This window comes from Paroedura picta, chromosome 7 (assembly GCF_049243985.1).
Source record: "Paroedura picta isolate Pp20150507F chromosome 7, Ppicta_v3.0, whole genome shotgun sequence".
NCBI lineage: Eukaryota > Metazoa > Chordata > Lepidosauria > Squamata > Gekkonidae > Paroedura > Paroedura picta.
In genome coordinates, this window is record NC_135375.1 from 43,654,419 (window position 1) to 43,681,090 (window position 26,672).

Below are 26,672 nucleotides of genomic sequence, written 5' to 3' on the forward strand. Positions count from 1 at the left end.
ATAAAAGAAGCAACAAACTTCCAAATACTAGGAAGTAAAACCTGGGAAAGGTTTTTGTTTGTTTGACCTGTTGGAAGGTTCTCCATGACCACTTTTTGAAACATGAACTAGAATGACCTCTGTACTGCTCCAGCAGGGCTCTTCTTATGTAATTTTAGGGAGTTCATGAGTTCTCCTTCACCTTCATTGATTCTTCTCTGCTTAAGCCAGGCTTTCTCATAGAATCATAGAGTTGGAAGGTACCTCATGGGTCATCTAGTCCAACCCCCCTGCACTATGCAGGACACCCACAACCCTATTGCTCATCTACTGTAACCTGCCAACCCCCTTGAATCTTAACAGAATCAGCCTCTCCATCAGACGGTTATCCAGCCTCTGTTTAAAAATTTCCAAAGATGGAGAACCCACCACCTCCTGAGGAACCCTTTTCCACTGAGAAACCGTTCTAATTGTCAGGAACTTCTTCCGGATGTTTAGACAGAATTTCTTCTGAATTAACTGGATCTGGTCTGTCCCTCAGGGCAAGAGAGAACAACTCTGGTCCGTCCTCCATATGGCACCCTTTTAAATACTTGAAGATGATTATCAGATCCCCTCTCAGTTGTCTCCTCTCCAGGCTAAACAGACCAAGCTCCCCCAACCTTTCCTCATACATCTTGGTCTCCAAACCTCTCACCATCTTTGTTGCCCTCCTCTGGACACGCTCCAGTTTGTCTACATCCCTCTTCAACTGGGATGCCCAAAACTGAACACAGCACTTCAAGTGAGGCCAAACTAGAGCAGAGTAAAATAGTACCATCACCTCCCATGATCTGGACATGATACTCCATTTGATATAGCACAAATGGCTGGGAATTAATTTTTATACATTTTAAAAATGTGCTAAACATTTATCGGGTGATATGACCAAATATGGTCATTTTGACCTGCTCTCCCCTCCCCTTCCCAAATGGCCAATGGTGGGCCCGGGGGGGTGGGAAGGGGAGGGGCCCCAGGTGGGCATGTATATAGCTATGCTTCCCAACCATATTCCTCACGATCACACCACTTCTATGGTTTCTCGAAGCCTGAAGAATATTTCAAGGGTTTCTCAGTGGTGAAAAAGTAGAGAATGGTTGGCTTAAGTTGTGGAGCTTTCTGCTTCTTTTTGTGTCATTGTGGTCCCAGGCATTCGCCTGTCTGAAGGTTTGTGCTACAAGGGGGTTCAGACTCACATCTTCCGGGGTCTGAATGGCTGTTTCTGGGTTTGCGCTCCTTGGTCACTGGCAAGGTCATGGTGGTAGCTCTGCAGCTGCCAGGTTGAGTGTTGTGCATGCACTATGTAAAGTGACCTCATTGTATCATTATTTCCTAACTGCTTTCCAAGACAGTTTTCATGTGCTAAAAGTAAGAGAATGTGAAGTGGGATTTGGTGTGCAGCACAAGTCCTAAAGCAACATTTTAAAATGTGTTTTTATTTCCAAATGAGCTTTAGAGAGTGAAAGACAGGAGTGCAGCCAAAGAGGCTGCATGGATCAAATTCACATTACACAAAGAGAAAGAACTTGGCAGCAACACCAAAGAGGAAATGCAGTCTGTGTTTGCGTATTCTTTGGCTCCAATTGCTTACAGTTCACTCCTGATATTTGCATTGGCTCTTAATTATGTTAAGCAGTGTCATCTTATTACAGTTTTCAAATGTGACAAGAACCTCAAGTGAACTCGGGCAAATAAATGCATCACTTGAAATTGTGGCTAGCATTTCAGACTCTGCCATCTCTTCTTTTTTGCTAGCTGGACTAAATAGGAGTGTGGGAGTGTGGGAGGGAAAGTATGGGGACAGGAAGGATCCTGAATGAAGACTTTAGTGCTGTAAATGACAACTTTTAAAACCACCATTGTGAATAAGCCTACATAGTCCAAACTAACATCCACTTTCCAGCAAGATATGCCTGCTATTTCTCTCCAAGTCGTTCTGGAATCCAGGGAACAATCAATGAGGGGAGAACCATGCAGGGTCTTAGGCTCCATAGTATAGCCAAGGTCTTGTGGCAAACGGTAGAAGGTCACTCAGCATTCAAATTATTAACTCCAGGTTGGAAAATCCATGAAGACTGGAGGGGTGTGTGTGCCTGGGGAGGACAGAGGTCAGGAAGGAAAGGGATCTCAGTGGGGATGTGATACTACAGAATCGGAAGTTGCCATTTCTTCCAGGGGAATTGATCATTGTAGTTCAAGTGCCAGCTGTAACTCAAAGAATCCCAGGCCCCATCTGCAACCTGCTGCCCCTAGTCAATATTCGCTTTTGTGTGGAGGAGACTCTGATGTGACTCTGCCATCTTGGTAACAAGGGACAGCCCCATCCTAGACCTGCTCCCTGTGCTAGCCAATCACTTTTGTGTTCCCATATAATCTACTGAGGGTATTCACATGGCACAGTAAAACCTGTGACTCATGCTCCAGACTTACTACTATGGTTGGGATTTAAGAACATTAGGATAAGTAGAGGCCTGCAGGATCAGACCATTGGTCTGCCTCAAACAGTGGCCAGACAGTTCCTTTGCAGGTCCAACAACACAGGTCACAGAGGCCTTGTCTTGACAGTAGCATATGCACAAAGGAGCTAGGAGTCTTCGTAGACTACACATTGAACATGAGTCAACAGTGTAACTTGGTGGCTAAAAAGGTTTTGGGCTGTATCAAATGGAGTATCGTGTCCAGATCATGGGAGCACTTTACTCTGCTCTGGTTTGGCCTCACTTGGAGTACTGTGTTCAGTTTTGGGCACCCCAATTGAAGAGGGATGTAGACAAACTGGAGCGTGTCCAGAGGAGGGCAACAAAGATGGTGAGGGGTTTGGAGACCAGGACATATGAAGAAAGGCTGGGGGAGCTTGGTCTGTTTAACCTGGAGAGGAGATGACTGAAAGGGGATAACTATCTACAAGTATTTAAAAGGGTGCCATATGGAGGATGGACCAGAGTTGTTCTCTCTTGCCCTGAGGGACGGACCAGATCCAATGGAATGAAATTAATTCAGAAGAAATTCTGTCTAAACATCTGGAAGAAGTTCCTGACAATTAGAACGGTTTCTCAGTGGAAAAGGGTTCCTCGGGAGGTGGTGGGTTCTCCATCTTTGTAAATTTTTAAACAGAGGCTGTATAGCCATCTGATGGAGAGGCTGATTCTGTGAAGATTCAAGGGGTTGGCAGGTTACAGTAGATGAGCAATAGGGTTGTGGGTGTCCTGCATAGTGCAGTGGGTTGGACTAGATGACCCATGAGGTACCTTTCAACTCTATTATTCTATGATTCTAGGCCAAGGACTTTCCCTGACGTTGCATCCTGGCACTGGTATTCAGAGTTATACTACTTCTGAACATGGAGGTTGCCTTTAGTTACCATGGCTAATAGCCACTGAGAGACCTTTCCTTCATGAATCTGTCTAATCCCCATAGGCTGGAAAAATTAGCTCATTTCCCTCATTGCTTAAAGCTTTTTTCATGAATATGCTCGGTCACACTGTCCCAGGCAGACAGGAATACTGGCATTTATTTAGGAATATAGTAATGATAGTGTCTTGTCTTTTTTGGATAAGGTGCTGTTGGACAGGGAGGACTAATTTTCAATTTTGGGTATATTTCAACAAGATGCTTATGCTAATGTGTTGCAGCAACCCCATCGCCCCAAGTTTTGGGATACTTTACAGTCTAGAAAATCTATTAGGCTCTAAACTTCCATGCCTCCTTAGTTTGATGTAGGAAGGGTTGACGTTCCCTCCTGGTTATTAGCAGGGGAGGGGGTAGGGTTGCAAGATCCAGGTTGGGAAACTCTTAGAGAACTGGGATGGAACATGGGGAGGACAGAGACCTTAGCATGGTACAGTGCCACAGAATGCACCTTTCAAAGTATCAGTTTTCTCCAGGCAAATGGATCTATGTAGTCTTGAGAGATGAGCTGTAATTTCAGGGGATCCCCAGACCCCACCTTTAGGCTGGCAATCCCTAGATGCAGTAATTGTTTCCCTTAGTTCAGGACCTGAACAGATGCTCTGTGTGGATAGATTGAGGTACGTAGGGGAGGGAAAGTAGGATTATCTATGGAAAAATAAGAAGAGCTAGGTTATTTTTTTAACCTTACTTTTCTGTACCCAAAAGAGTCTCAAAGAGGCTTACAATCACCTTCCCTTCTTCTCCTGACAACACCCTGTGAGGTAGGTGAGGCGGGGAGAGCTTGACTGACACAAGGTCGCCTGGTTGGCTGCATGTGGGGGAGCAATGGGGAATCAAACCCAGTTCTTCAGATTAGAGCTCACCACTCTTGACCACTGTACCAAGCTGGCTCTCATAATGTGTGGCCTTAAAGGAGGGAGGGAAGGAAGAAGCTTGCCTGCTTGCCCAGTTGAGCATCACCTTCCCCCAGGCCTGGTTGACTTGGCTAGGTGTCACCCTTCTCAGCACTGGATTGACATGGTCCAAATGTGTTTCTGTGTGTGTGTGTGGGGGGGAGGGAATAGGTCATCACCCTCCAGAAGGATTTCCAGTGGCCATAATGGCCAATCTGCCTCTGGAACTGTTCCTTGGAGGACTTGATTATGGAACCAGTTTGAAGGGGGAAACCCTGGGCTTTGTAATACGTGGAGCTTAGTATCTCTGTAAGGCTATTGCAAAGACTTGGAAGTTTGACAGTGACATCATACATTTATAAGAATCACCTGAAACTCTATTCCAGTGACTAATGTCACTTCTGAATTTTTCCTGGAAGTGATGTACACCCCAAACTGCATAGTTTTTAAAGGTCAACAATAGAACCTTGAACTGGGCCCAGAAGAAATTTGGGAGCCCGTGTAGAAGGAACAAAACTGGAGTTATCTGATATACTGGAGATACTAACTGATGAGGTATTGACTTTCAGATGACTGTTTATATTTTTTGCAGATGGTCATACAAATGGCTGTGGTGTATATTATAGGGCTTAGGGAGTTTGCTGATCCAAGCTTTCAACAATGCTGCATTTACTTTCCTTGTTTGTCCTATAAAACTAGATAATGGGGAAACCAAATGGTGCTTTCCCCAGCCTTAAGTCAATGTTTTAGATTTAGTGTGTGTGTGTGTGGGGGATAGTCAAACAGAAGACTGTTTGTCAAACAAAGGTTAGCACTAAATTGTTGGCAGTGCTTCCACATATATAGTCTTTCATTAAAAATCTTCTGAGTAAATTCAAATAAACAGCAGTAACAACAGAGGCTATTTTTCAGAGTAGTCTTGGCAAGAGGAAGCAGCAATTTGGAGAATTTTTCCCCATTTGGTCAAAGGCAGAGCATGTAAAGTACACATCTCTTCATACCTGAATGGATAACTGTTGGCCTCTTCATTTTGTCTAGCTGTGAGTGCATGTGCTTATACCCCGTCAAAATCCCAGGTAATACAATGTCTTCTGAAAGATGGCAGCCTCACATCTCCTTAGGGCTCCTGTTTAAAAAAGTGAGAATTGTGATGGAGAAGTCACAAGCTCAAGCTCAGGAGACCACAACCATCTTGACCCTGCAGACACCTTTGGAATTTTGACACAGTGTGGTGAGGGCAGCCACAAAATGCCTGCCTCAGACGTAAAGCCAGTCACAAGATGGCTGATGCAGCAAAGAATCTTATGCTGTGGTAGCAGTTGCCTGAGCAACTTTTTAAAACTCTGCAAAACCAGTCATAACTCCAATGGTCAATCAGAAGCCTGGCTAGAAAAAAGCCTCACCCAGTCACCATCACTTTCTGAAGGCACTATCTAAAGTTGTCAGCAGGCACCTTAGTTTCCATGAGCACCACATTGGGGACCCTTTCTCTAACTGGCCAAACAGGTGCTTCAGATATCCCCTACTGCTGGCAGGGGCTCAAGGGAATTATACTCCATGGACATCTGGAGAGCCACTGTTTCACTATTTCTGCACTAGCAACATCATTCAAATTTCCATTTTTAAAAGGCCGAGTTTCCATTCATTTTCGTATTAATATCTGCTTTTCCAGACACATCCCCCAAATGTCCTGTAATTTACCACACATTTTGGAAATACCCAGTTGCAGCGATTTCACCAGTCAAGGCAGAATCTAATTCAAGGCTGCCCAATGGAGAAATGTGTGCATTCAGGTTTTTTCCCACACCCGCCATTTTAAGTTGCTTGTGCACACCCCTTCCATTATCATCCTTCTTCCCTATCCCATCCTGAAACATCAGCATTTTTTAAAGAAAAAAGGGGTTATCGTGTTACAATGCTGTTTCTAGCAATTTAAAAACAGTGGCCATCTTCCACATTGCACTGCAGCAGTATTGTGACATGATAACACACACTTTATAAAACCCAATTTCAGTATATTTGTGGGGGAAGGGGGTGAGGTGATCGAGCATGCAGAATGATAGACTTGAGGGGTGCAATGAAATGAAAGGTATTAGTAGGCACCACTTTGTGAAAAAACATTTTTGGAAAAGGGGAAGGGAGCAAAGCATCATGGGAGGCTGCCTCTGTCTGACTCAGATGTGGAAAGCAGATGGTGAATTTTAGCCTGGGAAATGAGGGGAGGAAAGCCTAAATGCAGAAAGCCTCGAGTAGACTTGCAGCATCCAAAGTGAGGTTAAAATGAGCTATGTCTCCAAATGCAGAAATGGTCTTTGGTTACCCCTGATCTAGCTGAAGCCTGGTGGAGGAAGGGTAGTTATTATTAAGGTATTGACTGCAGGATATCATGAATGGAAGGGGGTTGTGGAAATGTATTTCTCTCACTATCCCTGCAATTCTCTTCAACCTCCACCTGCTTTTGAGGGTTGTTAAATGTGTACTTTTTGCACAATTTGCATCAAAGTCTATATAGGCTCTTTGTGTGCAATTAAGAAGCCTACAAGAACCATGCTTCCTATATGACTTCCTACACAAGTTATATTGAATGCAAACAGATGAAGAGCACAATTGGTAGGTGTAATCCCTCTCCCCATGCATGCATATATAACCTGCAAATATATTGTATGAGAGTACCCAGAGAGAGCAGGTAGTGGTTAATACTCACTGAAGCAGCATTTCTTGATCTCTCAGTTAAAAAAAAATCATTTTTAGGAATCCTATAACATCCTACAACACAGTGACGTTGTTTCGAGTTATGCAGCTGGAAATGAGGTTGCAGCATTCTAGGATGCCACCAGAGTGAGGGGATGCAACAGAGGTGGGGAGAAGCATTTGGCAATTCTGTGTTGTCTGTGTTTATGACTGTAGTCCTTTTTCACTGTCGTTGTTAAATTTATTGAAAACATTTTAGTAGTACAAATGGATAGCACTTAGTTTTGATTTTGAAACTGATGAACCTAACCCCTTTTTTGCCAAAAGAACAAAAAATTGAAAAAAGAAAGGGAGGAAAGAAAGAAAAACCAGTAGTATTTGTGTAATTTTTAAAATTATTGTTCAGAAAGATAATTGGAAATGCTCCTTCTTAGGAGCAGGTCATCAAACAATGAGATGATGTGTTTTATATGCACAAGTAATATTTATAGCCAACTTATCCATTAGTACTATATGTCTGAGAAACCTCCAGGAAATGACTGCATCCAGTTTTATTCTAGTAAGCAGCCTGCCTTGCATTTTATTCCTTTATCTATACTAATCCATATGCTCCAACTGTCCTTGTTTATTAGAGACATTAATAAATTTCTCAATTTCTCAGGGGTCCCTGCCCCTGTTTTGTCATCCCTTGGAGGACTGCTTTGTTAAAATATCACTAGCATCAGATGCAATACATTTCAAGGTTCTAATCCCTGCCCAGGCTCACTAGAATCCAATCCTTGCCAAACTTGGACCATTTCCACATGAAGATAACGTTCCTGGACAGCCTTCTAATGCTGGCAGATTTTAGAGCCTCCTCTCCATGATTTTGCCTGCATCCTGAGGCTCTTTGGTAGCTGTGTTGTGGTTTGGCCATTTTTAACTTGTGGGAATCGCCAAAACTGGATTTACATCCCTAAATCATATGTCCCATTGGTGAGCAGCCAGGGATAAGACCATATGGAGGGGGAAATGCATGATAGTCTGGCCAGCTTTGTGCCACCTTCACACCTCCATCCCTTTCCTGAGTTCCTGGCCACAGCCTTCCTGGCCTTGGGCGGCAGCTCAGGCAAGTACAGTGGTGGCTCGGGCAGCGTGGCTCAGGTGACACAGCGGCAGCACCCCTGCTTAAGAAGTGCTCGGGGAGGGAGAGGGAGGGCAGGAGTCCAAGGTGAGTGTGGAAGGGAAAGGCTGATTGGCAGGCAGGCAAACCAGCAGGGTGAGGGGGGAGAAGAGGAACAGAAGGGATGGGAGTGTGATCCATGAGAAGAGGGAGGGAAGGAGGCACTTGGGTAGTGAGGCGGCTGTGGCTTGGGTGAGGAAGGTTTCTTAGGACTACTAGAGAGAACTTCAATGGCAGTTGAACTGCTGCAGGGGTAGGAACCTGCCTGCCTTGCCGGGCAGGAAATGGAGAGATAAGCAAGCAGCGAGGGCGGGACAATGCTCAAGAGACTACCACATGTTTCCCCCTCCATATGGTCTTTTCTCTGATTTCTCACTGGTGGCTGGTGCGTTTTAGGGTGGTAAATCTACTTTCCTGGATTTATCACATTGCAATTTTAAATTGGTGAAATCTAGAGCTAGTTACTGGACTGCCTTGGGGTGTTGGCAATGTCATGTGCAGGGGCAACATGTGAAGGCTGTCCAGCCACATTTTGCATGCATGGAAATAGCCCTTGTATCACTTGGGTGCTGGCAGGAGCATCCTCCTCCACATCCATAGCATCCCGAATCTCTTCTTGGGGGGAAGATGACATTCCCCCAATGTTCTCTCTCTGTTGCTTGGGGGGTGGCAGTGGATAGCTCTGTCACTCTCTTGGGTGCCATGGTAGCTGAAGAGGACAGGAGAAAGAGGCAGCATGAGACAGAAATCAGGGTCTCGGTGCCCACTGATGCCAAGAAGGGGGAGGATAATTGCCAGAAACTGGAATCTGGTGTGGTTTGGCCTGCAACTAAGGGGGCCACATCAGAAAGAGGCTATGGGGCTGATTGTAAGCCAACCCCCCACCTTTAAAACCTTGGGCAGCAGTTTGATGGCACTGATGTCTTTATTGGCAACATCTGTCCTCCCAAGCGGACAAAGTAAGAAAGGGGGTGGTGGTTATGGCTGTCCCTTGGGTTTGGAGCCGATGTAGTAGAATAGCGCCACCTTGTCCTGGATGAACAGATAAGGACTCTGTGAGACCACTCTGAAGGTGGAACTCCCCTCCCACCCAGAGGTTTTAAGTCCACCCCAATTTAATCTATGCGTAGGTGTGTAGGGGCAATGCCTAGGAGCAATTGCGTAGGAGCAATTACGTAGGAGCAATGCAAGTCTTCCTGTCTGGGAGCTCAGCAGCAGTCTCCCTTAAAGTAGATGTGCTGTAAGATGCAGGATAAAATTGGGGGAGGGGGGAATCTAAACATGGCACAAAGTAGTATAAGTGGCACACTGGGAGGCACTCACATAGATGTCTCTATTGCTCCCATGAAGGGTTTCCCACTGCCTCCCATATTCCCATTATCTTATGATGGAAGGGAGTCCTGCCACTCTCCCTGGGGATGCTCTGAATTACCGCACTTTTTTTTTTTTTGCAAAAAAAAAAATCACAATTAAGGCTGAACTGCAGCCTACACAGAGAATGAGGAGGGGAAAATAAATCCCAGAGCAAATCTCTGCTCATAGAAGTGTGGGCTTTTGGAGTACAGTCACTTTATAACATATCCCAAAATGAAGGCAAAAATAAGTCAAGGGAATGGCAACCAGGAACCAGGTAGTCTTTGAATTGATGCTCTGACCAATCAGTGACAGACTGCTTCACTATGTCAGTGTTGGAGGCACCAGGGAGGAAGTTAATCCTGCAAAATGCAGATGGTTGCATCTGCACTTAATACTGGGGTCTCTGAGGTTTCCTCAAATATACTGACTTATCACAGGGGAAAGGTAGGGTCACCACGGATCAATCACAGATGTTGCAGAAGGAAAATTTAAAGTGCTAAATATCAAAATGGAAATAGAATAATTTGTAGATAACTTTCTTTAATTTGGGGTCACAGGGCTAAAAAGCCCAGTGCAGATTCATTCCTGGTTCATGGAGATTTCTTGGGTTGAATTTCAGAAGGCTGGGGTTTGGAGAGAGGAGGGACTGCAGTGGGGCATAACATCCATATTCTAAAGTAGCGCTTTTTTCCAGGTAAATTGATAGATTATTTGTTTGTTTATTTGTTTATTTTTGAGATTTCTAACCCACCCCTCTCCAAAATAATATTTTACTCATTTCTTGTCCTCTCTCTGGTGACTCAGGGTGGGCTGCAACAATTTAATCTACATAAAAAGGATAAAATTAATATCGCCAGAAGGTTGGTTGAAGAGGTCAAGGGGATGGAACCAGTAGAGACCAGCAGCAGCAGCCAGAGGTCAAGCAATGGAAGCTGTTTTTCAGAGGGCACACTTCTTCCCTTGCCTGGCCAGCCCCGCCACTGAGCAATACTCTGTAGCCTGTAAATCAGTTGTAATTCCAGGAGATCCATTGTTACCATTGAATTCCCAGCTTGCTTGGTCAGAGACTCTCAAATAAGAACAGATGAGTCATACCATCCGAGATCCATCCATGCTGCTGCAACAACATGCCAACCAATAGATGCATGCTAGGGTTCTCTGTGGCACTGATGAAGATGCAAGGGCTGAACTCTTGGGGGCTTTCCGCACCGGGATCCTTGTAGCAAATTGTTTGCTGAACGAAAAATCGCCATTTAAAATAGTGGAATTTGTCGTTATGCATACCTGCTTTTGTAGTGGAATCCAGTTGTGTTTACATCGTTTCCCACAGGCTTCCGGTCTCGGCAAAAATCGCTAGAAAGGAAGCGCTATTGCTGAGCTCGTCCCGCCCCTGGCCGTCAAGCAGCCAATGGGCGGCCGTTAGCATGCTCCCAAACAGCCCCTTTCCCTTTAAGGAAGGTTTAAAAAAAAAAAAACACACACACACACACGTTTCAACAAATATGCGTTGCTTCGTTGCAACGGAGAGACCCATCCAGCTGGCAGGTGTGTTTGAGCTGCCGTTTCATCGTTGCCACGCTCCCCCTGAGTGAAACACCCCCCCCCTCACGGGCGCGATTTTCGGCCGAAAACAGTGTGAAAAATAAAGGGAAAATAAATCAGCAAACGGGCTTCTCTGTTGTTTGTACTTAGTGACTGTAAACAGCTCTGGGGAGGGACTGCAGCTGGGGAAGCCTCACTGGCTAAACGGAGGCTCACCGGTGCGTTGATCTCCGCTCGCTCGGAGAAAAAAGAATGGCGATCGCTTCGCCGGAAGATCAGAGGAGAGAGCTAGGGGGAGGGACTTTGTAGAAACCACAACAATGGTAACGCACAGAACTTTCCCACTAGTGTTGCAGATTGGTTGCAGGAGTGTAGCGCTTTCCGGAGGGTGAATCCACTTTTGGGGATTTCCCTGAAAGCGCTACAAGGAAGCGCTTTTTGCGGATCGGTTTCAGGCGTGTGGCAGATTGTCAATGACGTTGTGCATAATGGCAAATGAGTAGCATTTTCAATTGGCAACCATTGTGCGATTTTGAAGGAGTGCGGAAAGCCCCTTGATTTGTGGACTGGACGGCTGGTCCCATTTCCTGCTCACACTGACAAAGCCCTGCAATCAGTGGGTCCTACAAGAAAGGAGAAAGGTCGGAGGGGAAGAGCAAGGCCTGCCCACAGCAGCATCCTGTTGTTTGGGCAGGCCTAGCACGTGTCCCTGTGCACCTTTCCCAGAAGCTATTTCTAAAGACCTCTGAATAACTTTTTGCAAAAGAGGATTTCAAAATCGAGCCAACAGAATGATTTACAATGACTGGAACTTCTTCAGCTGTGGTTTATAGCATATCTTTTAGCAAGCAACAGGGAACAATTCCTGATTCCAAATGCTGGAATGTAGTGGGAACCGATGGTAAAACTGAAGAATGTTATGGCTGGAACAGCTGAGCAAAGATCCTTTCCAAGCCTGTCAGTTGTATTTATATTAAACTGAAAAATAAAAGCAGAAGGGGGTGGGGGAACAGGATGCCCAGTTCTACTTACAACCAAATGGTACAAACTTGAATAAATGTGCTCGTGCAGTTGGCTGAATGCCTTTGCAAATACGCTTACAATCTTAGGGCCAAATTTGACATTACGGTGGCCTCGAGTAGGACCTGTGGCCACTAATATCATTTTAGAGACAAGTTCAGCCATTTAAAAGTGCTGGCAGTGGGAAAAGGAGATCATGTTCTCCTCTGGGGCACCTTTTAAAGCCCTCCCATGGTAGCATCAGCACTTGAAAAGGAGAGGGAGGGGGATCCTTTGTTGCCACTGTGCCATATGACATTTTTAATTGGCTGAATTTGTCTCTAAAATGACATTGGTGGTCATGAGTAGGACCCAAGGCCACCTTAATGTCTAGTCTGGCCCTCATTTGGAACATAGGAACCATTTTGAAAGCAGTGGTTGAAATGTATACTTTATCCTGCTTCATCCCGCTACATATTTAGCCAAGCGTTGCATACTGCTGTCCTACTGACTTCCCTCTACTTCAACTGAGGAGCCTGAAGCATTACATGAAAGAGCAGTTATCCAGGGATAATAAAAGCTCTTCACTACCAGACTGGGTTTTTTTTCTCTCTGTTGGCAACAAGATAGTAAAGAGAAGGGAAGGGATGCTAGTAGGCTACACATTTGCTAGAATCATTTGCTCCTATTTGTATTACCAACCTCCTGGAGATTACCCAGAATTACAACTGATCTTCAAGTGACAGAGATCAGTTTGCCTGAAGAGAATGGTTGCACTGGGGGGTGGTCTGTCTGGTATTGTGCCTCCTCTCTCAAACTCCACCTTTCCCAGACTGCACCCCTGTTGTATCTGTGGACATTCAGAAACCACAAGCTCAGAGCAAGGACTGTAATCCTGAATTCTTGTTAGGAATTTGCCAAGTCCTGGTTTACAGCCAATCAGCAAGCAGTGTTATGGACCTATCGTTGGCCTCCATGAAGCGCCAATTTGTGGGAGTCCTGGTGGGAGTCTCAAGCATGTATATAAGTTCCCCAGTTATAATTATCTGTGTTCAGTATTTCTAGTAGAGTTGTTGGTTGTTAGAGCTGAGTGTCTGTGTCTGACTGAACCCATTGATTTAATAACCCCTAAATCTCTGGGCATTTCCCAGCTCAGGCTACAGTTTGTTCATTACAGAATCCATATTTCTTTCCCCCCCCACCCTAGACTTTGCACAGATCAGATGTATTATGGGAGTTCCCAGTCAGGAAATTCATTTCCAGACACTCAGGAGTCCAAGTTAAATATTCAGGACTGCAGCGTGTGAGGAGAAAGGGTTTTAAACTTCCCCACCATTTTCATGATGTGAAATGGCCCGGCTGAACTGTCATTTGCCCTTTTGGGAAACTTGTGTGCATTGATGTCTCCTCATATGTTTTTCATATAGGAGAAATAGTGGCTCTCAGTGGTGGTTCTGGGTTGGGAAAAAGGCATGGGAGCAAGGATGGAGGCCATTTTCCTTGCACTTTGTGTTCCCAGTCCAAATTTGGAAATGAGTCCTCAACATGGAATTCCAAGCAGAAGTCTGACCTAAATTCCATTTGATGGTCAGGTTGCTAGCCACAGGTTGGAAAATACCTGAAGATTTTGGTAGTGGAGCTTGAGGAAGGAGCGTGTTGGGGGAAGGGGGTGACTTTAATGAGGTATAATGCCATAAAGTCCACCTTCCAAAGTGGCCATTTTCTCCAGGAGGACTGATTTCTGCCACTGGAGATCAGTTGAACTAGGAGGATAGCTACAGGAACTGACTGGAGGCTGGCAACCCGATCATGGTTGACTTTGAAATCTGTAAATCAACCCTTAGGGCTGTTATGCAGAACCCCTTCCAGTACTCTTCCTGTTTTGCCAAAGAAGGAGGGTGGATATTTCCCTCCAGGTTGCTGCGGCATGTTTTTTTGAAGAAGAAAAAAAGCAAATCACAGCAGCATGCGATAACTAATCCAATGTCCGAGGGACAGCCTATCACTTTATGCTCCCTTCGGGACACTTTGCTCTGTGGGTACAAGTCTGCTGGTGGTTCCCAGCACAAAGGAAATGCAGCTGGCCTCGACCAGGACCAGGGCCTTTTCGGTCCTGGCCCTGACCTGGTGGAATGAGCTCTCAGAAGAGTTGAGGGCCCTGTCAGAGCTTACAGAGTTCTGCACGGCCTGCAAGACAGAGCTCTTCCACCAGGCATTCGGTTGAGGCCAGACGAGAGGGCCCCTCCTCAGAGTTGCCAGAACATTGCGCTAACAGCCCTCCAAGATGTTGGTGGGGGATTCATGGAGGGAGATGAGCAGTGGGGTGTCACAGGGCTCGGTACTGTGACCGGTACTTTTCAAATTTTAATCAATGACCTGGATGAGAGGATGGAGGGACTATTAATTAAATTTGCAGATGACACCATTGGTAGGAGTAGTGAATACCCCAGAAGATAGAGTTGAGAGGGGACATGACTGCTCTATTTAAGTATTTGAAAGGCGGTCAGAGGAGGGCAGGGAGCATTTCATGTTAGTAGCAGAAGATGGGACCTGCAGTAATGCATAGTTTATGTGTAGATATCGGGGGGGGGGGCAGGGGGAATCACAGTGAGAGTAGTTCAGCGGTAGAATTTACTGCCTAAGGAGGTGGTGAGCTCCCCCTCACTGGCAATCTTCAAGCAGTTGTTGGACATATATCAAGGATGCTTTAGGCTGATCCTGCACTGAGCAGGGGGTTGGACTAGATGGCCTGTGTGGCCCCTTCCAATTCTATGATTCTATGATTGTCAGGTCTTCCGTGGCAAGAGCTGGGGGATAGAGGGGTAAGACTGCCAGATTCAAGATCTCAAGTCTTGTAGATTTGGGGATGGAGCCTGGGGAGGACAGACCTCATTGGTTACATTGCCATAAAATCCCACCCCTCCCCTGAAATATCTTTTTTCTCCAAGAGAACTGATCCTTGCAGTCTGGAGATGAGCTGTAATTCCAGGGGATCCCCAGGTCCCACCTGGTGACTGGCATCCCTAATTGTGTCTGTTTCTTGTCAAAAGAGGGAGTCAATCTCTTTCTCCATATCATAGTTGAGGGGGAGGGTTGAGGGAGAACAAGTATGGACTAAAGTAAGAGAAGGGCTGGGTGGATTGTGCCACAGTGCAGATTGCCTCCCTTCAGATGCTTCCACAGCCACTTGAAAGGAAGTCTGACTATCAGTTGCAATTCAGGGAGAACTTCATGGCTCTCATTGAGGTTGATAACCCTAACATTAACCAAAACACTTCCTGAAGGCCCTACAGACAGCCTGTAATTCATTCTCATGGGAACAGTCAACTGTCCGTTGGCTGAGGGAGCAGGCTCTTAGAGCTCTAGCAAAGAAACAAAAGTTCCCCTGGAGATTCTCTTCTCAGGTGAAGAGAAGCATAGAAGAAATAGCAAATCAAGGATGTTGCAAATTTGGTATTGAATAGGTTTGGCAATTGAAAATGTCCGGTTCAGATGTGATGGTTGGTTGGATTAGCTTTTCCTGCAGCCACGGTTGCTGTTATCTTTGCTATGCCACTGGAGGGCTGTTTGATTTTTTAAAAACCCACCTAAATAACTGCTATTGCACTATTGTTGGTGTTTCTAGCCTAGTACTGCAGTCTTCAACAAGAGACTGCAGGAGGCGAGGAGTCTGAGGACCTTCCTATTTGGTGTAATGTGAGCCAGAAGTTTCCTCACAATGTTACACTGGCAGCATGTTATGTCTAGTTCATGTTGGAAGTAACATTGCAGTGTCGGAGTGATGCTGAATTGCTCCTCATTTTCTGATTACCGCCCTATTTAGAGACATCTCCAGCAGTAGAGATTGGAAATAATATTTTATTGTTTCCTATCTTTATAGTCTAATGCAACAAGCTTTAATTACGAAAAGGAAGGGAGGAAATACTTGCCTCACTTCCTGTGTTTCTGCTCAGGTGATAAGCAGGAAAATCAAGGATAGATTTAAAGTTGGACTCTCTGAAGAATATTTATAAAGGTTGCGATTTGGCTATTCTCCCATTTGTAATACATCACATTTACATTATATGGTTAACTTGAAAACACCAAATCTGTTTCATTCATTTAGTTATTCCCACCTGTTCAAGGGAAACATTTCAGCAGAAACCTAATTTGCACATCTAGATACATATATGAACCTTCTGTGAACTTAGATACCTGCCCTTCTATCTACCTTGTCCTTTTGAACCATTTGGCTGCCCAGGGCAAAAGTGCTTCTGCTGGAAGTCTGAAAGAGGGAGGATTGGGTCATTCTGTCAGAGAGCTCTCCCAAAAATGTCTGCAACTCACAGAAAACACAGAAGAGAAAGTTATAGCAGATACAAGCTGTTGGCAGAATTTAAATATGCAAAGATTAAGCTGCTTAAAAGAAAAGAGAAACAAACATTATGGGCCATTCCGCACAATGACCAATGTTGCTAAATGTTTGCAGTATGCAGTAAGTATATTAATAGTGGAATTTCATCATTCCCCATACCTTCAATTCTAGTGGAATATTGAAGTCCCAGTAGCGGTCTATTCATTCCCCACAGGTTTCCGGTCTTGTCGGAATCGCAACAAAGCGATATTTTTCCACGCTTCTTCCCACCTCTGGCTGTCAATCAAACAGAACAGCCAATGAACTGTTGTGTTCGTGCTCCCAAAAAGCCCCTTTTCCTTTAAAAACTGTTTTTTTAAAAGCCGAAAACACCAGTAGCAATGAGTATTTGTTCATTTGATGTCTCAAGACCTTTTTCGCTGGCATAGGAGCTGGTGCTTAATCGTTTAAATGCAATTTCTGGCCGAAATCACAGGCTGTGTCGAACAGGGGGCTGTTTTGTGATGGGAACTTTAAAGAAAATTGCAGAAGGGAGCTTTGTTTCACTGTTAAGAACTTTTGAATTGCTTGTGGAGGGACTTCAGCCAGAGAAGCCTCGCTTATTCGTTGATTTCGCTGGTTTAAAGGGGAAAAAATGGCGATCGCATCTCCGGGAGTTTGGGGGCAAGAGCTAAAGAGGGACATTCTTTCTACCGCTATTTTGAGAATGCACATGTCTTTCGCTGATATGTTGTGGCTTGTGCTCAGAAGTGTAGTGGTTTTTTCAGGGGGAATCCACTTTTCTGGATTTCCTCCTAAGCGCTATAAAATTCTGATTGTTGCTGGAGTTTGGCAAGAGTTTTGTGGTTTGTTTACAATGTCATGTGGAATGTTAAATTAATAGCATTTACAAAAGCTAAGACTTTGGCTACATTTAAGTAGTGCGGAATGGACCTATATATAGGGAGAGCCCTAACAGTAACTGTTCTGTTGTTCATCTTGTCTGTTCTGGAGGCAAGTACAGAAGAAGTGTGATCGAAGGAGCAGGACATAGGATGAGACTCTTTGAAAACTATCAGGAAGTTTCTATTCTAACTATGCTAAATACACACCTCCTCTACTGCCCCCTGTAGGATATGCTTAATCTTTTCTTGTAGTATACTGTCTACCAGTTAACAGCCAGCATGGTATACTAGTTAAGAGAGGCAGGCTCTAATTTGGAGAACTGGGTTTGAGTTCTATGCCAGGGCAGTCTGCATACACTGGGGGATTCCTTCCCCCGTGCATATGCGGGCAGCGGTGGAGCATGCCACCCCAGTGTAGGGACCCGGCAGCAGCCCGGCATGGCTACTGCCATGCATAATTGGTCTAACACATTTTTTCATTCAGCCATTTAATTAGTGTCAGGATCAGTCCCTGCTCTCTGCCATGATTACTGTTCAATGAACCTGTCTGACTCCATCTTGTATGCTGTGTCTGTACTGTGCCTTTGCTGGAACGTTCCCATGTAACCAAAACATCCCCATGTAACCAAAGCCCCTGCTTGTAGTTTTTCCTTTGATTCCCCATAGCTTTGATCCTTGCATTTTCACACTGCATATCCCCCCTAATGTGAAACAATGTTTCCCGGTTCCTGTAAACAGCTTATCAGCTAGCCTGAGGCGCCGGCCTGACCAAGGCCGCGCTAACTTCAACACCTTGGCAGGAAGCCTGGGATGGCACCTGGGTGAGGGGCTCCCCCCTCCCTTGGGAACGCTCAAGTTTTGGGCGGGAGAAAAGTATTGATGTGCCTGCTGTTCTTGCATCGAACAGATTTGACTACGAACGTTATAGTGATCTGATCTACTGCCAATTAAAGCTTTCTTCTTATAGAAGTTTTGTTTGTGAGTTTTGTCAGCGCTTGACAGTTAGGGGGTTGATCTTACCAGATTTTTAATGGTCTTTCTGTTTTGTGCATAGTTTTAATGCTTGTTTTTAATAGCTAGTTTTTATATTGCAACACTCTTTTAATTATAAGATGACTCTGAATAGGTAGCATAATAATATCCTAACTAACTGAATAAACAGCCTAAGTCATGACTACCTAAAATGCTTCAGGCTCAAATACAGTTTTTTTTTAAGCTTTCCATTTCCCTGCAAGGAAGGCTAAAGAAATCCTGAGTGTCTTGGCTTTCCAATGGAGACCATCTGTGGTAGCTATCAAGAGATGCATTGCTTTGTTTGTTTTAGATCCTGCCCAAATTCTGAAAGAACTACTGTGGACCTTTCTGCACAATGGTGGCTGTGCCAGGCTGCTGGCAGTGTGGTGCTGCGGAGCTTTATGCTCCACAGCTTTCTATGTCCCCATGGGGGACACATTTCAGTGCCAGATCTGCTCTGGCGCTGAAATGTGTCCCCACAGGGGACATATTTCAACAGGATACCTGATGCCCCACTAAAATGTGTCCCCCTGAGAAACACAGCAGCGGTGGATAGGTTCCATCATGCAGGAGGGGGGAGAGTTTTTTTTTTATTTTGCGGGATGGTGGGATTGTGTAGAACACAGCCCCACCTTTCTGCAAAGTAAAAGAAAATGCCCTGGTTCACTTTGTGGCACAGCAAAACGCTACGATGCTGACCAGGGCATTTTTGCCCCCTCTAGGCCACTGTAGGATCCACATAGGCATGCTATGCAACAGGCCCCATTACCCCCTGCAGTGAGCTAGGGGAACACAGATTCTTTTGTGGTCCCTTAGCCTCTGGAAAATGAGGGCCAAATCTATGGGAGCCCCGGGAGGGAGCCTGCCGAGTGACTGTATCATATGGAAGTGGGGATTAGCTCTGCTTCCATATGAGCACCCTCTCGGCCTATTTGGCCTGTGTCTCTCATCCAACCCATTCTATTTCTAAAGGCCAGTTTTCCTGAGCCAGGAGTCTAGTTTTAAATCATATTGAATGGGAGGGAGGGTGAGGCAGACAACCAGTAAGGGAACAGATATCTTCTTGACATGCATTTAGAAGAATGCACCCCTATTATACACCACGAATATCTACTTTGGTGCCATTGAGAACTTGGGGGGACTCCACTAATAATGGTCCTGGCCTGGGGAAGTTTCTTTTGCTTACCTCTGTCTGAAGCTTTAGCATATCTGTGGTTTTATTGCATAGGAGTTACATGCTTTTCTGCAACCCTGGATTTCACAAACTGAATCAGATCTCTAATCTATCAAGTCTTATAATGCACTGTTCCCAATAATTGATACTTTATGGGCTGGCAGGTCAAGATGTTTTATGATTTATGTTGCTGGCTGTGCAAATGCATCTGTGAGAGATAACAGGAAAATTCCCCTCTTCAGGTCATCTTTTTTTCTCTGGTTGCTTTTTTTTTTGCACTGCAGCATCAACTCTCAATAGCTTAATCAGTGCAAATAAATGAAACTTCTTTAGCCCCCCCCCCATCAGTTGGATTCCTGTCCTCTGATCATTATTTTAACCCTGCAAGATGCCTTTTACATTTGTTCTTTTTATTTGACTATGCTGTTGAAACGATTCCATGGAAATGGCATCAGGAGTTTTAAAACAGGCAAGCCTCCCCTGGGAACATAGAATCAAGCCTAATCCATCAGGTATGTTCTACAAAGACATTTTCATTACTTTCATTACTTCCACAAGGTAATCAGGCTTGGGCTAAAATGGACCTGGAAGGCAGGGGCACTGAATAACTGCTGAAAAGCACTTCAAGTTTGTGCCTTCATGGTTCTGTATGTACAATTATTTTTCTGTTTCAGAAAGGCTGCCCAAACTCCTCAAATCTACGGATCGCTACCCATTTGTGATGGTCCATGTGGGAACGAATGACATGTCCCTGAATACCATCGCTCCTATTAAAAAAGACTATCAAGATCTGGGGAGGAAGCTCAAGCAAATGGGGGCACAAGTGGTATTCTCTTCAATCTTGCCTGTCAAGGGAAGAGGAATGCGTCGGGAGAGGAAGATAATGGAGGTGAATCACTGGCTGCGTAGTTGGTGCCGGCAGGAGAGATTTGGTTTCTGGGACCATGGGATAGGCTTTCTTGAGGAAGGCCTACTAGCACCTGATGGACTGCACTTATCAAAACTGGGGAAGAATGTGTTTGGCAGGAACCTGGGGAGATTCATCAGGAGAGCTTTAAACTAAAGCCACTAGGGGAAGGAGACGATCAACATAGGGAGTGTATGGAAGGAAAACTATCAGAGGCAGCCCAACCGGCAAGGCCAGCTCATAGGGAACCAAAAGTAAAAGGATTCAGATGTCTTTATACTAATGCCCGAAGCATGGGCAATAAAAAGGAAGAGCTGGAACTTCTCATGCTGATGGAAAGGTATGATCTAGTAGGCATCACAGAAACTTGGTGGAATGATTCTCATGACTGGAATGTAATGGTGGATGGATATGAACTGTTCAGAAAAAACAGAATAGATCGAAGAGGTGGAGGAGTGGCACTGTATGTGAGAAAAGGGCTTACCTGTCAGGAAATTCTAGTGAAGGAGAGCATATCTACAGTGGAAAGCATCTGGGTGAAAATAAGCGAGGGGAAAACAAACAGTGTGGTGGTTGGTGTCTGCTACCGACCGCCTGACCAACGAGAGGATGTGGATGCTGCACTTTGTGAGCAGCTTGAGAAAATATCCAAACGGCAGGACCTTGTCATCATGGGTGACTTCAATTTCCCAGATGTGTGCTGGGAAACAAACTCTGCGAAGCGTCCTCAGTCATGCAAGTTTCTGACCTGCCTGGCTGACAATTTCATTTATCAAATGGTAGATGAACCCACAAGAGGTTCAGCCATACTGGACTTAATACTGACCAACAGGCAAGAGTTGGTGGATGAGGTGAAGGAGGTGGGGACCCTAGGGGGAAGTGACCATGTCCTCATAGAATTCCTTTTGAGATGGGGAGCCAAGGAAGCTTGTAGCCAGACGCGGATGTTGGATTTTCGTAGGGCAAACTTTAATAAACTCAGAGACATGATGAGTGTCATACCATGGACGAGAATGCTGGAAGGGAAGGGAGCATGTGAAGGGTGGGCGCTACTCAAACAAGAGCTATTGCATGCTCAATCAATGACTATTCCAGAAAGACGAAAACACTGCAGGAGCTCTAAGAAGCCTATTTGGATGAACAGAGAACTTCAAGAGGAACTAAGAAAGAAAAGGAAAATGTTCAGGAAATGGAGGGAAGGACAGAGCTCTAAAGAAGAGTACCTACAGGTTACTAGGCACTGTAGATCAATCATCAGAAAGGCCAAAGCTGAGAGTGAGCTAAGATTGGCCAGGGAAGCCCATTGTAACAAGAAAAGATGTTTCAGTTACGTGAGGAGCAAACGTAAAGTAAAGGAGGCAATAGGCCCGCTGTTGGGTGCGGATGGACAAACTCTAACGAAAGATGCAGAGAAAGCAGAAAGGCTTAGTGCCTATTTTACATCTGTTTTTTCCCACAGGTCTAAGTGTTTAGGCACATCTAGAGATGGCTGTAGCCAAAGGATAGTGTCTGGGTGGCAGGTTAACATGGATAGAGAGGTGGTCGAGAGGCATTTAGCTGCACTGGATGAGTTCAAATCCCCTGGTCCAGATGAAATGCACCCGAGAGTACTCAAAGAACTTTCCAGAGAACTTGCACAGCCCTTGTCCATCATCTTCGGAACCTCTTTAAGGACTGGAGATGTCCCGGAGGACTGGAAAAGAGCAAACGTTATTCCGATCTTCAAAAAAGGGAGGAAGGATGACCCGGGAAACTACAGACCAGTGAGTCTGACCTCTGTTGTGGGGAAGATAATGGAGCAGATATTAAAGGGAGCGATCTGCAAACATCTGGAGGACAATTTGGTGATCCAAGGAAGTCAGCATGGATTTGTCTCCAACAGGTCCTGCCAGACCAACCTAGTTTCCTTTTTTGACCAAGTAACAGGTTTGCTGGATCGGGGAAATTCGGTTGATGTCATTTACTTGGATTTTAGTAAAGCTTTTGACAAGGTTCCCCATGATGTTCTGATGGATAAGTTGAAGGACTGCAATCTGGATTTTCAGATCGTTAGGTGGATAGGGAATTGGTTAGAGAACCGCACTCAAAGAGTTGTTGTCAATGGTGTTTCATCAGACTGGAGAGAGGTGAGTAGCGGGGTACCTCAGGGTTCGGTGCTCGGCCCGGTACTTTTTAACATATTTATTAATGATCTAGATGAGGGGGTGGAGGGACTACTCATCAAGTTTGCAGATGACACCAAATTGGGAGGACTGGCAAATACTCCGGAAGATAGAGACAGAGTTCAACGAGATCTGAACACAATGGAAAAATGGGCAAATGAGAACAAGATGCAATTTAATAAAGATAAGTGTAAAGTTCTGCATCTGGGTCAGAAAAATGAAAAGCATGCCTACTGGATGGGGGATACGCTTCTAGGTAGCACTGTGTGTGAACGAGACCTTGGGGTACTTGTGGATTGTAAACTAAACATGAGCAGGCAGTGTGATGCAGCGGTAAAAAAGGCAAATGCCATTTTGGGCTGTATCAACAGAGGCATCACATCAAAATCACAAGATGTCATAGTCCCATTGTATACGGCACTGGTCAGACCACACCTGGAGTACTGTGTGCAGTTCTGGAGGCCTCACTTCAAGAAGGACATCAATAAAATTGAAAGGGTACAGAGGAGAGCGACGAAGATGATCTGGGGCCAAGGGACCAAGCCCTATGAAGATAGGTTGAGGGACTTGGGAATGTTCAGCCTGGAGAAAAGGAGGTTGAGAGGGGACATGATAGCGCTCTTTAAGTATTTGAAAGGTTGTCACTTGGAGGAGGGCAGGATGCTGTTTCTGCTGGCTGCAGAGGAAAGGACACGCAGTAATGGGTTTAAACTTCAAGTACAACGATATAGGCTAGATATCAGGAAAAAGTTTTTCTCAGTCAGAGTCGTTCAGCAGTGGAATAGGCTGCCTAAGGAGGTGGTGAGTGCCCCCTCACTGGAAGTCTTCAAGCAAAGGTTGGATACACACTTTTCTTGGATGCTTTAGGATGCTTAGGGCTAATCCTGCGTTGAGCAGGGGGTTGGACTAGATGGCCTGTATGGCCCCTTCCAACTCTATGATTCTATGATTCTATGATTCTATGAATTATGGGTGAACCCATGAAACTGATGGGTGTCTATGGAAAGCTCTGTGTGTCTGTTAAATGCAAAAGAAATCTCTCCCTCTCCAAATCCCCCTGGTTCAAAGAAGACCAAACCCTTTCTTTGTTTGAAGTTATCATTGGGAGAAAAGATTTGGATTCAGAGTCAGGTGCCCAAAATACATTGTCTCTAGAGCCTACTGCTCCTCTCTCCAAGAGGTTTTGGAGAGGATCAAGGGGCTCAGATTATTCCTTTGCCCCAATGTGTCCACTGAAAAGGATAAGCTGACACATTTAACTCACTTGTCCTTGATATAATTTTAAATCTCTAAATTGCCATTTAATAGATTGCCAGAGCTGGGTTGTGAAAATGGGGGGAAAAGGGCTATTCACTCCCAATAGTTCAGGCAAGATCAGATACCTATCACTAGGGTAGTCCTTTGCCTATTTGGATTGCTTAATCATCTCCCTATAACAGTGGTCTGCAACCTTTTTTAGGCTGCGGACCAGTGGGGGGAGGGTGATCCGGGCACCGCGCATGCGCAGCAGCCCATGCGCAAACATGCATGCGCGACAGATCCTACTGATGGATGGCCACCCTGACTTTCCCCCAGAAGCATTAGCCAGCTGCCTGGAAGCAGTGACGAGATGGCTCAAGCAAAGTCGTCTGAAGCTCAATCCTTCAAAGACAGAGGTCCTGTGGCTGGGTAGGAAGGGCCCATGTGACAAAGCAAGTCTGCCTGCCCTGGATGGTGTGCAGTTCTCTACAGCTCACTCCGTCAGGAATCCAGGCGTGATTCTGGAAACTTCCCTCCCAATGGAAGCCCAGATCACAAAGGTAGCGCGGCTGGCATTCTACCATCTCTGCCAAGCCAAGCTACCAAGCCATCTCCACCACTACCAACCAGCTAAGTATCCCTGGCCCTAAAGAAGTCCACCTGGTCTCGACCAGGGCCAGAACATTCTCTGTTCTGGCCCCCACTTGGTGGAACGAGCTACCGGAGGAGATCAGAGCCCTGACAGAATTTAAACAGTTCCGCAGGGCCTGCAAAAAGGAGCTCTTCCACCAGGCATTTGGTTGAGACCAGACATAACCAACAATGACTGAAGGGCCCCTGCTCCCCCCCACCCCTCCTCAGAACTCTACCAGTATACTCTGGACCTGTTTGCACTATTGCACTTTTGCATTGTTTATATTGTTTATACTGTTATATTGTTATATGGTTACAACTATTAGTTATTATTATTGTACTAGTTTCAAAGCCCATTTATAAAAATGGGCTTTGAAAGGGGAGAATGGGGAAGGGTAAAGGACACGCTCCCACCCCCCCTCCTCTCCCAGATCCCGCCCTCAAAAGCGGGTCCACGCTCCTCCCTCCCAAGGCGAGACAGAACAGCAGGGCCACTCACCGGCTTCGCATTGCTCCTGTCCTTGGAGTGAAGATGCCGCTGGCGAGGCGAGCGTGAGCCGGCCGTGAGACAGAGGCGGCGCTGGCCTGCCTCTCGGTCGCGCATGGGTATTGCGCGCCGGCGGAGGCCCCTCTCGGTGCACCGTGGGTAGTGGAGGAGGAGCGTGACCGAGGATGGCGGGCAGCAGGGAGGAGACGCGGCCCCGTAGAGGCGGCTGCTGGTCAGGCCGTTCCCCGAGGCTTTTTGTGGCTTTTGTTCGTCTGTTGGCTGGCTTGGGGGACGGCGCTGCTGCTGCTGCTGCTGCTGCTTGGGCTCGGGGGTCCGGCTGCGGGAAGGCAGCTCGGACTTCGTCGCGGGCAGCCTCTCTGCGCGCTGCGGGTGGAGGCGGAGGTCCGTGGCCGAGGAGGCCGGGCAGCACGGAGGAGACGCCGGCCAGGCCCTTCCCCAGACGCTGCCCAGCCCCTTCCCCGAGGCTTTTCCGTGGAGTTTTTTTGGCCATAGGCTGCCTTGTGGGACGCGGCGGTGTGTCCTTCGGCGGCGGGGACTCCCTCCCTGTCTTCTCGGCGGCGGCCATCTTCTTGTTGTGGCGGGGGCTCCCTCAGGCTTCGTGCCTCTCGCCGCATCAGGCCGGGAGCAACTGCGAGCCGCACTGCATGCGGCTCGCAGTTGCTGGGGCTGGGAATCAGAGGGAGCAATTGGCAGGCGCTTTGCGCCTGCCGATTAGTCCCTCCGATTGTCTGTCATGAGGAAGGGTCCAATCCGGACCCTTCCTCATCCCGGACACATCCCGCCCCAGAACCCCTTACTGTTTTATTTAGTCCGTGGCATCCGCGGCGCCACGGGTGGTGTACAGATGGTTATTCACATGTTATAGACTGTTTCATGTATTCTTCTTATATTCTTATGTTCTTATGTAAACCGCCCTGAGCCTTCAGGGAGGGCGGTATATAAATATAATAAATAAAATAAATAAAGAAAAATGAATTTTCGAATGATGCGTGGAAGATATCACCAAGACAGTGATGAAACCATTTTAGGCCATTGTCTAAAACTTTGCTTAAAGTATCATTAGACAATTGTTTTGATTTGCATGCACTGATGAGATATGATGCCAGTAGCCTGCAGTTTTCTACATTTTCCATTTCTTCCAGCTTCTAAATGTTTCTAATGTGCATGAGTATAAATTGCATTACTGTCTTGAGGTTCTAAAGGTGGGAAATTTAAAGGAAGTATTGCAATCTTCTCAGCACAAGGCATTGGTAAAATGCATGGGTGGTGGAATCTATGTATGCTAAGCACAACAATAGCTATCAAAGCATCTGAAAACTGCATATATAAGAAAAGGGATTCTTTGGAAGAAAGGCTAATCCTTTTATTTTGTCCTCTACTTCTCCAACGTCATAAAACCTGGTAATCATCCCTACATTCATTTGGATTAATCTTGCAGCTATCTGTCATAACCATATACATGTGATAGATTCATACACTCATTTCAAAAGTGACAGAGTACATTACAGGAGTGTACATGGGTATTTTAAACTGATAATAAGTACTCCTGCATATTGATTTCTGTATATCACCTCTGGTAGGAAGTTTTAGTACTCATTGTTCAAGTATATAGTGAGGTTCCACGCAGACATTCCTGGATAATAACCTATTGAGAAATAAGAGGAAGTTCAGTAATAACGCATCAATTTGAGAATCCCTCTGGCTATTTCTCTCAGTTCCGGTACA

At 45.7% G+C, this 26,672-nt stretch overlaps 1 long non-coding RNA gene across 2 annotated transcripts in view; it reads right to left on the bottom strand.

Moving 5' to 3' along the window:
• Positions 1-26,672, bottom strand: part of LOC143841770 (uncharacterized) — a 73,524-nt gene that overhangs the window by 17,365 nt on the left and 29,487 nt on the right. For both annotated transcript variants that reach the window (XR_013232806.1, XR_013232805.1), the window contains exons 2-4: positions 26,519-26,592; positions 16,586-16,702; positions 5,324-5,448 (exon numbers count right to left, since the gene is read on the bottom strand). This is a non-coding gene — a long non-coding RNA (uncharacterized LOC143841770). The remainder of the gene's footprint in view (positions 1-5,323; positions 5,449-16,585; positions 16,703-26,518; positions 26,593-26,672) is intronic.